Genomic DNA, 11,360 nt, shown 5'->3' with positions numbered 1-11,360 from the left:
CTTTTAGAAGAAAAGATGAAGTCTTGGTGGGATTTTCGATTAAGCAAAAGACTCCATAGCTATGATGACAAGAGCACAATCCGTAGAAGAACAAGTTGATAAACAGGATTTTGCCAAAATTAAAAACATCTGCTTTTCAGAAGCCACTGTTAATAAGAGAATGTAAAGCCTAGCCACAGAATGGAAGAAGATATTTGCAAAGTATATATCTAATAAAAGACTTGTGTCCAGAAAATATAAACTTTATATTAAACTTTATATTAAGGAAAAATTTGCACTCACTTCAGCAGCATCTACACTAAAATTGGAATGATGCAGAGAAGATTAGCATGGCCCTTGTGCAAGGATGACAGGCAAATCCGTGAAGCATCCCGGATTGTCTTATGCCATGACCTTACAGGAGGACAGTAAAGGATATGTATTTAAAAAAAAAAAAAAAGAACAGAAACAATTCAATTCAAAAACAGCATAAGATTTGAACAGCAACTTCACCAAAATGTAAACTAGTACCTACAACATGAACAGCCATTTCACTCTATGGCATTTACTCAAGAGAAAAGAAAGTATATGTCCATACAAAAACTTTACACAAATGTTCATAGCAGCTTTATTTGCAATCATTTGAAACCGGAAACAGCCCAATGTCCATTAGAAGGTAAGTAAATAAAGAAATTGTGGTATATCCCTATAATGGATACTGCTCAACAGGAACAAGAAATGAACTTCTCTTTTTCTTTTTTTAAAGATTTTATTTATTTATTTGAGATAGAGCGAGAGAGAGAGAGAGAGAGAGAGAAAGCACAAGCAGCAGGAGCAGCAGGCAGAGGGAGAAGCAGGATCTCCACTGAGCTGGGATCCTGATGCGGGACTTGATCCCAGGACTGCAGGATCATGATCTGAGCTGAAGGCAGATCAGCTTATCTGACTGAGCCACTCAGGCGCCCCAAGAAATGAACTTTTCATACCTGTAATACGATGAATGAATCTCATGGATGAATTATACTGAGTTAAAGAAGCCAGACCAAAAAATACCGTATATTATGTGATGCTCTTTACATAATATACTAGGAAACCCAAACTGATTCATACTGTCGGAAAGTAGGTTAGTGGTTATCTGGACAGTGGTTACTCCACGTGGCCTCAGCCAGGGTGGCTCAAAGGACAGCTGGGGACCGGCACCGCGAGGCTCCTCTGACACAGCTCATGAAGTGTAAACTCTGAGGATCTCGTGATCTTGCCTCATGCCTTTCTGCCCCACCCCCACCCCCTCACTTCCAAAGTGCCCACATCCACCAACATGTGTTTCCCAGACTTTCCATTCCCAGGCACCTCCGTGCCTCTCTTTAGCATGGCTTCCCTTCCCTGCCCCTGACTAACTCCTACGTGTCCTTGAAGACTCAGTCAAGGGGTCACCACCACCTGGAAGCCTCCTCTGATAACCCCTACCCCCACACACTTCAGTTTGCATTAAGTAACTCTCCACGATATTCCCGCAGCATGGGTTTCCCTTTCTGAAAGCGCTTATTCCTCTCTAATGGACGGTTCTTTTCATTTCTGTCTTTCCCACTACATCCTTCATGCTTGAAGAGAAGAAACTTGTGTCCTCAGTGGGATACAGTAGATGCTCCGTGTGTGGAATCCATGAATGATGCGATCATAAAACAGAGTTTGTAAATTAAAATGCTCTCCAAATCACCAGATGAGCAGCAGGACCCAAATGAGTTCGAGTCTATCAAGCACCCTTGAGTCGGGTGTCACACACAGTAAGCACAGTGTAAGCGTTTGCTGCCACGGCTCTGACGACTTCTGCAGCTTTCGGAGGAAGAGCTGACCTTGTTGAAAGTCCTTTCTGCACCCTCATTAGGCTTTTCCCTAGAAGGAGCCCTCGAGTGACCTCCCACATGCTCCTCCTCCTCCTCCTCAGACTCTGGGAGTTCCCTGAGGTTAGAATTCCCGAAAGAGGAATCCTCTGGAAGAGGAAGTGTGTGAGGCTAACAGTCTGGGTGTGTCTCCTGCTGGCTTCCACTGCGGCAGGTGGATGCAAGCTTGCCACCTGCCAGGTGTTCCCCAGCCTCCCCAGGCGGGGCAGAGCTAAGGAGAGACAGACGTGAGGAGTGATGGACAGCTCTGGGATCTGCTCCCTGGGATCAGCATTCACCTTCCCTTTGCCCTTTGAACCCAGGGCCGTTGAGGGAGGAGGGAAAGCAGACCCTCTGGAATGAAAGCCAATTACACACGGGGAGAAGGCTTGGTCTGTCCCTTAATTTGGTAGAGGTGCCTAGTTCGTCATGTTTCCTCAGGCCTGGCTCCTGCCCTGTCTTTCTGGGGTGGCCAGGAGCTGAAAAGTCCCAGATTCCAGCTCAATCACGTCCCTGCCCCACCCTCCCAGGAATCTGGGGAAACCTGAGCATGGCAGTTTGGGCCTGAACTGTGATTAATATTTGGTGCCGGGAAAACCAGACTTCTGGGCTAAACTTGAAAATTTAAGGGGTGAGGAGAGGAGCGGAATTTCCGAGATGCTCCTGAGAGAATGAGACAGAGCAGGGTCTTGGGTAAGAAGCTTGAGTGCCCGAGGGAGTCTGAGAAGGGTTGATGGGGAAACATGCAGGATAGAAAGGCTGAAAAGTAAGGCATGTAGGAATGGCAGATGTAGGGTCTTGAAGAACCACGCTAGGGGCAAAAAATAGGGTGGGAATCCTGAAAGGGGGGACGCTGGAGTCTGGTGGATGATCTGGAGGAAAGAGTGGAATTTGGTATTTCTGTCTTGTGTTTCCAGGTACACCTCACTTCCTCAGGAGCTCTTCTCTGACCACACAGCATCTCCCGGGGCATCACTGTCCTAATCCTCACCCCACTCCAGAGTCAGACTTTGTGGGTCCAGACCCACAGCAGGGTCCAGACCTCACTAACGCAATAGACCCTTGTCCAAATATTTAAACTTTTTTTTTTTAACCTAAGTTCCCTCAATCTGTGTGATGCGGTTGAGGATAAGACCTCCTCGCAGGGTTATAAAGAACAAATAAAATGATAATTAAAAGTGTTTAGCACAAGGGGGGCTGGGTGGCTCAGTAGGTTAAAAGTTGGACTCTTGGTTTCAGCTTAAGTCACGATCTCAGAGTCATGGGACTGAGCTCTGCATGGGGCTCCTCGCTCAGCAGGGAGTCTGCTTACATGCTGCCCACGCGTGGGCATGCACACACTCTCTCTCTCAAATAAATAAATAAATATTTTTTTAAAAAGTGCTTAGCATGGAGCACTGGGTGTGATGCAAAAACAAGGAATACTGTTATGCTGAAAAAAAAAAAGTGCTTAGCACAGAGGTCAGCTCTTGGATGGTAAGGACGGTGTGGTGGCTGTGACTGGCTAATGACCTGTCTCTTCTACCACTGAGAGGTCTGTGGGGGGCCAGGGCTGTTCCTGTTGTCTGCCACCACCCTCAGAACATAACTCAGTGCCTGGTACATCACAACGCAACAGTGTTTGTTGAATGAATGTATAAGTGACTACGGTGGCTCAAGTCAGGTCTCTTGTGGGGGTCGGAGCATAGGGATATGGGTCACTGTATGCACCCTCAAAACATTCTTCTCTTGGTGATCCAAGTTAAAAAAAAAAAAAAGACAACAAGGTTTTTCCTGGAGAGAATACCCATTTTTCTCTCCTTCCTGTGAGTGATCACTTTTCTTTCCTTCCTCTTTTCTGTAGTCTCCACAAATTTTCCCTAGTAAAACAAGGATTAATTTTATTTATTTATTTATTGAGAGGGAGAGCGCTCGCATGGGAGTGGGGATGTGGGTGGGTGGCAGAGGGGGAGGAGAGAGAGAATCTCTAGCAGACTCCCCGCTGAGCACAGAACTGGACTCGGGGCTGGATCTCAGAAGATCCTGATCTGAGCCAAAAATCAAGAGTCCAATGTTCAACCAACTGAGGTGCCCACAAGGATTCTTTTCCTAATGGTTTACAAGGAGAACGTGCTAGGACAGCTTTGGTTATCAGTAGAGCAGAATTCCTTTCTCCTCCTTTCCCCTCCCCTTTTCCTCAACCCTCACCACCACACTGGTGGATTGCTTGTTTTTTAAAAACTCATTGTAATAAAATCCTAGAAGCTGGGAAAAAAGAAAAAAAGAGAGAGATGGGAGAGAGAGAGAGAAACCTAACACTATGCAAGGTCTGGAAGGGAGGAGCCGTGACTGAAGCAGAAGGGTGAGTAGGTAATGTAGAGAATGGCTTCTGTTTCTGCTTTTCTGCCCATCACCTTCTCACTCTGCAGTGCCCCTTGGAGGTCTTACTGGCTGCTTCCTGCCAAGGGAATTCTCAAAGCACAAATCCATGGGGATGAGTTTCCTGCTTTTCTTAAGAAGGATCTGACTGGAATGGCTAAAATTAACAAGTCAGGGAATGATAGATGCTGGCGAGGATGCGGAGAGAGGGGAACCCTCCTACACTGTTGGTGGGAATGCAAGCTGGTGCAACCGCTCTGGAAAACAGCAGGGAGATTCCTCAAAAAGTTGAAAATAGAGCTACCCTATGACCCAGCAATCGCACTACTGGGTATTTACCCTAAAGATACAAATATGGTGATCCAAAGGGGCCCATGCACCCAAATGTTTATAGCAGCAATGTCCACAATAGCCAAACTATGGAAAGAACCTAGATGTCCACCAACAGATGAATGGATAAAGAAGATGTGGCATATATATACAATGGAATACTATGCGGCCATCAAAAGAAATGAAATCTTGCCATTTGCAACGATGTGGATAGAACTAGAGGGTATTATGCTTAGCGAAATAAGTCAATCAGAGAAAGACAATTATCATATGATCTCCCTGATCTGAGGAAGTTGAGAGGCAATGTGAAGAGTTTGGTGGGTAGGAAAGGAATAAATGAAACAAGATGGGATCGGGAGGGAGACAAACCATAAGAGACTCTTAACCTCGCAAAACAAACTGAGGGTTGCCGGGGGTAGGGAGGTAGGGAGAGGGTAGTTGGGTTATGGACACTGGGGAATGTATGTGCTATGGTGAGTGCTGTGAAGTGTAAACCTGGCGATTCACAGACCCGTACCCCTGGGGCAGATAATACATTATATGTTAATAAAAAAAAATAAAAAAAAAAAGAAGGATCTGACTGAAGCGCATTTGAGCTCGGTCAAAGGATCTCCACGTGTTCCGAGGGAAAGAACATTTTCAGCCCTAAATCTTGTGGTGCCCAGCAATGATCATGAGTCTATGTGGTGAGGGGGGAAATATCTCCTGGTGCCCACCGTGGCACTGCCAATCTTGGTGAGAGTAGAGTGTTAGTCTCCAGAGGCCTGTCCCCCAGGCTAGGGGAAGCACTAGCAGCTGCCCATAGGAGAGAGAAGGAGAATGGTCTGGAGGGAAGGCACCTGGACCAGACAGTGAAGTGCTCAGGTTGGAGGACTAGTCTCACGTTGGTATGTGATGCTCCAATCACTAAGCCTCAGTTTCCCATCTGAAAAAAAGATGTTAGGAACATCTTCCCTGCTTATGAGGAACTTTGAATATAAAGCAAGACCATCTGTGAAAATGCTTTGGAGAGTATGAAATGATGACAGAACCTATCTGTGACTGGGAAGAGTGTTGGTGGAGAAGTAGAAGGTACAGACTCCCCTCAGTGAGTTACATTCCTGTTGCTTGCATTTTCAAATCAAAAACCATTTCCTGGGATGCCTGGGTGGCTTAGTAGTTTGGGCATCCAACTCTTGATGTCAGCTCAGGTCTTGATTCCAGGGTCATGGGTTCAAGCCTTGTTTTGGGCTCCATGCTGGCTGTGGAGTCTACTAAAAAACAAAATAATTATTAAGTTCCTCCCTTTACATAGGAGTGGACATATATGTTATACTGTTTTGTCCTTACTTACCCCATGTTCTAGATGAGAACACTGAGGCTAATAGAAGTTAGTCTTATGGGACTTGCCCAAGGTTGCACAGCTACTAAGCACTAGATCTCAAATCCAGCCCTTCTTTCTCAGTCAAACTGGTAGTGACCAGGTTGTCTTGGTTCACCTCAGATATTCCCATCTTCAGGATTGAAAGTTCTGTGTTCCAGGAAACCTCTAAATCCTGGGCAACCTGGGATGGTTGGTCACCCCAAGTCCAGGCTTATTCCATAACTCAACATCATTTGGCTTTGCCAATGTCAGTGGGGCCTATAGACCTATGGGGGTTAGAAATTATTCTCCTGCTTTTTCCTAAGGGAGAGATGGTACAAGCCTCCCGCCCTGGAAAGACCCTTCTAGAGGCAGGACTAACTTGAAAAAACTCAATTGAAAAGCCCAGTGGTGGGTCCCTTTCAGCATCAGATTTGTCTCTTTCTGTGACTTTCATCACTGAGCATGTTATGAGCTACTCTTAGGTAAAGAGGTACAGAGAAAAGGCAATTCTTTCTTTCCAGACAAATGCCATCACTCTGCTCCTTATTGTCCCTTACACATGGATACAGCAATGATTTGCAACATAGGAGAACAGGGCAGGAATTATCAACCCCACTTTTCCTGATGTGCCCCAGTTGGGGCACAGAGGTTCACTCCTTTATACATCCAGAAAATGTCAAAATTAGACCCAAATCCAAATTTAAGGTTTTAAATTTAGAGCTCATGGACTCCTGATTGTTCATGGATGGACATCAGCGAGAAAGTTTGTATGTTCTGCACATTTTGAGGCATCATTCCATATATTTCACAAACTTCTCAAAGGAACAAGGCAGACATCTTGGATCTGTAGACTGGGCATCATTAAACCATGATGCTTTTTTGTACTTAAACCAGGATCCTGCTACAAGAAAAGCTTTAGGGATGATGAGTTAATCCGGCATTTAAATGTGTTTAAGTGTTACTGTGCTTCAAGTGCATTAGACAAAAATGATAAATTTTACTTTGATATAACTGCCTAAATTCAATTATTTTCTCTTCCTGTTTGATAATTCTTTAGTATCTAGAAATGTCACGTTCAAAATTTTTCCTTCTGATACCACATTTTGTTTAATCGCTAACATGGGTGCATATACTGGAAGAAAAAGACCTATGTAACTCCATACTTCAATAGCCAGGATTTGCTTGCCTCCACTTCCTCTTGGGGGCTGATTGTTGTGGATGCTGGGAGAGAAGCATGCAAACCCTTTGCACCTGACTGATTTTTCTATGGTAGGGTTTCACCTAGGGCACACAGAAGAAGTGTTTCTATGGTACCAAACTGGGGACCCTTCCCTACGGGGCAACCAGCTTAGCGGGCAAACTCTTCATGATGAATTCACCAGAACTTACAGGTGGCTGTGGGGAAATGCCAAAAAACTCTGCAATTTTCTATGCTTTTGGAAGTTTCCATTATCTGCCATTTATTCCTTCATTCACTCAACAGACATTTATGGAGTATCTACTATGTGCTACATTTTGGAGGCAAAATAATGAAAAAGACAGAAAAGATCCCTGCCATTATAGAGTTTGTATCCTAGAAAGAACTTGACCTTACGTTCTCCAGCTAAAAGGTTGATTTAGGAAAGGAGCCATCTAGTTGCTAGCTGGAACACACTCTCTGATGGAGGAGACAGAGTCTCAGTCGTGCTCAAGTTTCAAGTCTGACGGGAAGGAGATTTCAGAGTGGCTCCACTAGCTCAAAGTGAAAATGAACAGAGCACAGAGTAAGTTCACAAGTGCTGAGAGGAGACCAAGTGGAAAAGAATGGAGAGGAGCAAGAGGATTCTGGGAGGAAACACAACACATTTTAAGTTTGAGCCATAAGCTGAAAATCCTAGCTCACGTTTTTTTTAAATGATTTATTTATTTCTTTGAGAGAGAAAGAGAGAGAGAGAGAACATGTGGGGGACAGGGGTGGGGGAGGAGCAGAAGGCAAGAAACCCAAGCCGACTCCATGCTGAGCGAGGAGCCCAATGCAGAGCTCATGAGACATGACCTGAGCTGAAATCAAGAGTCCTATGCTCAACAGACTGAGCCACCCAGGTGCCCCTCCTAGCTCACTTCTGAAAGGTGCCAACAGCTGGCTTCCACTACGCATGCCAGATGGAATGAATCTGTACCTGGAATATGGTGGAGGTTTAATCTAACGCGTAAAGACCATCCCCTAGGAAAGAAAGTCTAAGCAAAACCTCTGGCTTTCTGGATAGACAGGATCCTAAGAGTTGGGGTAATTCAGTGCTGGGGTGCTGCTAGTTGGGGTTTCCTCCAGGAGACGATGTGGACACAAGATGTAGTTTTCTAGCCTGTCTGCTCTCTCACCTCAAGTATTGCAGATCCGTGAGCCCTTACTCTGCTGCCCGCTAACTATAACTATATAGTAAGTCAACAGCGTCCAGTGCAACCTTCTCCTCCCCCCAGGTCTCTTGAGATGAAGTGGTTCCCAGGAACTCCTTGGCTCCCAGTGCCCGTGGGAACAGCTCTTTTTAATTGACACGGTTCATTTTACCAATAAGGGAAAAACCACATCCGATTTCTACAGAATGAGTTTTTGCTGACATGCCTGGATTTGTTGGTTGGGAAGGGTGCTGTCAAGCTATATTCTCTATACCATTTGCTCTTCTGCTTTTTCTTTGCATGGAGGGAAGAGCTGTCTTTTCTTTTTAATTTTATATTTGTAGGAAGAAGCCAGAAGAAATGACAATGGTCAAGTGAATGAAAAGGACACAGGATTGAGAGTTCAGGGATACGGGTCCCCCAGTCCACCACTATTCAGCTGGGTGGCTTTGAACAAGACACTTCTCCCTTCTCAGAGCCTCTGCTGTTTCCTCATCTGTAAATGAGAAGCCTGAACCAGATGCTTCTTCATGTCTGGTAGAATGAAGTGGTTAAGAGTGGGGGTGCCTCGCCAGGATGCCTAGATTGCCCTGCTACCTGCTCCCCAGTGCCCTGGAGTGAAGCTTTTGACAGGTATCAGCTTCCATAGCTTAAACAATAGACACAAACATAGCATCTACCTCCTGGAGCAGGTAGGATGATCAAAAGAGATAATGTATATAGGTGCTTAATACTGTGCCTGGGCTAATAAACATGTTTAACAGTTGTTAGCTAGTCCTGTTAATCTAGCTCCTTCGGTCTGTGAATTCTGAGTTCGTGGCCATGAGAAACGTAAGCTAATGGAATGAAAAGCACATGGAACATTTGGATTTGATACTCTTCTTCTGGTTCTTCTTGGAGCAAGTAGAGACACAAGGGCCCGAGAGCAGGAATTCGCATTCTCCCCATGGCTCATGCCTCCTTGGGTGGACTTTCAAGACATGTTGCCTGGAAAGAAGTGCAACTGTGATACGTTTATGCTGGCAGGACAGGGGAGGGAAGTGAGCATGTTGGCATGGGATGTTATACAAGAGCTAAATTTTCGTCTTCCATTGTAGTAAGCCAATAGATCACTTCTAAAACGAAGAGTATGAAATAGCAACAAATGCATGTTCTTCAGAATGATGGAGCTAAGAACCTGAATGTTGCCTACAGGGCATAGGAATAGGGAGTAGGGAAGGCTGCAGTTTTCCTCATATATACGCCTTCTAAAATTGTGCACATGGTCATCGTTGATTAAAAATAAAAATTAAATTACAAAATACAAATAAATGCAATGTAACTATCCCGGAGTCTGTGGTCAGTAGGGATTTACTGTTTGGCTAAATTTAAGCTCCAGGTCCCTCACTTGCATGGGCTCTTTTAAAGTCTGTGGAGGGGTCTTAGCAATGTTCATACATCTTATAAAATTCATGAGACGAAGGTATGGTATCTTAATCAGTTAAGATCAGTGTTCTTTTTCACTCTGACTTCTCCTCATGGTGGGTGATATTAGAGAAGCCACAATACCTGAGCAGTCTGGCTAAGGAGTAGTTGGTTGACTTGGGAATACATTTGGCCCTTATCGAGATATATTTCCATGGCTTATAATCACATCTGTATGTGGTTAAGATATCGTTAGTGGATTGTGTGTGAGCTATCTCACACCATCCTGGTGTGAGAATAGCACCGGGAACACTCCTTCCAGCCATGGTGCTGATTCTTGTTACTGGAAGTGTGCAAGCAGAAGAGAAGCAAAGTTTGAAATGTATGGAGACAGAAGGAAATGTGTTGAAAATTCTTCTAGGCATATAAAACTGTAAGCCAAAGATTTGGTTTTCATTAAAATCTAGTCAACATAGAAACATTTATTCAATAATGCAATATATATAATTAGAAATGAATCAGATGCTTTTTTCTCTTCTGTTGGGAACTTCGTGAAGGAGAAATTTCCGTGTGTGTAGGGTGCAAACCAGTCACATACGCCATGCATGTGTTCCAGCTATCAACAACAAAAACCGAAATCTGGACAACCATACTAAAGGAAACACAGACTGTTCTTTTTATTCTTTTCATAGGAAATAACATTTAAAACTCATCATCAATGACGAAACAAAGAGATGTTATGTAGTTAATTGATAAAAGTATTCAGTTATCTTCCCGGATTTTGTGGTGTGTGGTATTTGTCAGCTGTTAAAATTTGTAATTTGTTATGATTTTTAAAATAATTCTAAATAAAGATCCACTTTATATATATATCATATATAATATAATATAATATATAATCTTTATATATATATAAAGATTCACTTTATATATCTTTATATATATATATTCACTTTATATATATATCATATATAATATAATATATAATCTTTATATATATAAAGATTCACTTTATATATATATATCATATATAATATAATATATAATCTTTATATATATATAAAGATTCACTTTATATAAAGTGAATCTTTATTTAGAATGATTAAAAATATATAAATATATATATTCAATATATATATTACTCTTCTATCACCCATATATTTATATATTTTTAAAATGTAATTTAATTTTTTTTTCAGTGTTCCAAGATTCATTGTTTATGCACCATACCCAGTGCTCCATGTAATACATGCCCTTGTTAATATCCACCACCAGGCTCACCCAACCACCCACCCCTCTTCCCCCTCCAAAACCCTCAGTTCACTTTAGTCTCTAATTTTATACTTTCATTTTAAAATTTATTTTCTTAAAAAGTACCCTCCTTCCCTGATTATATGAGCTACAGGCCTCCTACAAGCTGGGTCTGCCCCTGGCTGGGGCTGAATTCTATAGACTGTTGGGTGTAAGGTTGCCAGATTCAACTGATGAAAACACAAAAGCCCAGTTAACTTTTAGATGCATGAGCACTTACATGTGCTTATCTGAAATTCACAGTTACCTGGGCATCTGGTATCCATCCAGTGGGAATACAAAAGAAAGAGGAGTCAAGTCAGCTAGGGTAGAGGTAGGGAGGAGGAAGGAGAGGGCAGAGGGAAAGGAAGAGGGGAGAGATTTCACACAGGAAGTCACAC

At 43.2% G+C, this 11,360-nt stretch overlaps 1 non-coding gene across 1 annotated transcript; it reads left to right on the top strand.

Annotated features, from left to right (window-relative positions):
• Nucleotides 1–272: 272 nt before the first annotated feature.
• LOC116879881 lies at nucleotides 273–381 on the top strand. Its single transcript, XR_004385116.1, has one exon. It is a non-coding gene; the product is annotated as a U6 spliceosomal RNA (small nuclear RNA).
• Nucleotides 382–11,360: the final 10,979 nt, after the last annotated feature.

This window comes from Lontra canadensis, unplaced genomic scaffold (genome assembly GCF_010015895.1).
Source record: "Lontra canadensis isolate GAN:19392208 unplaced genomic scaffold, GSC_riverotter_1.0 scaffold63, whole genome shotgun sequence".
NCBI lineage: Eukaryota > Metazoa > Chordata > Mammalia > Carnivora > Mustelidae > Lontra > Lontra canadensis.
Note: the sequence above shows the minus strand (reverse complement) of the source record. Positions and strands in the feature narration are given on the sequence as shown.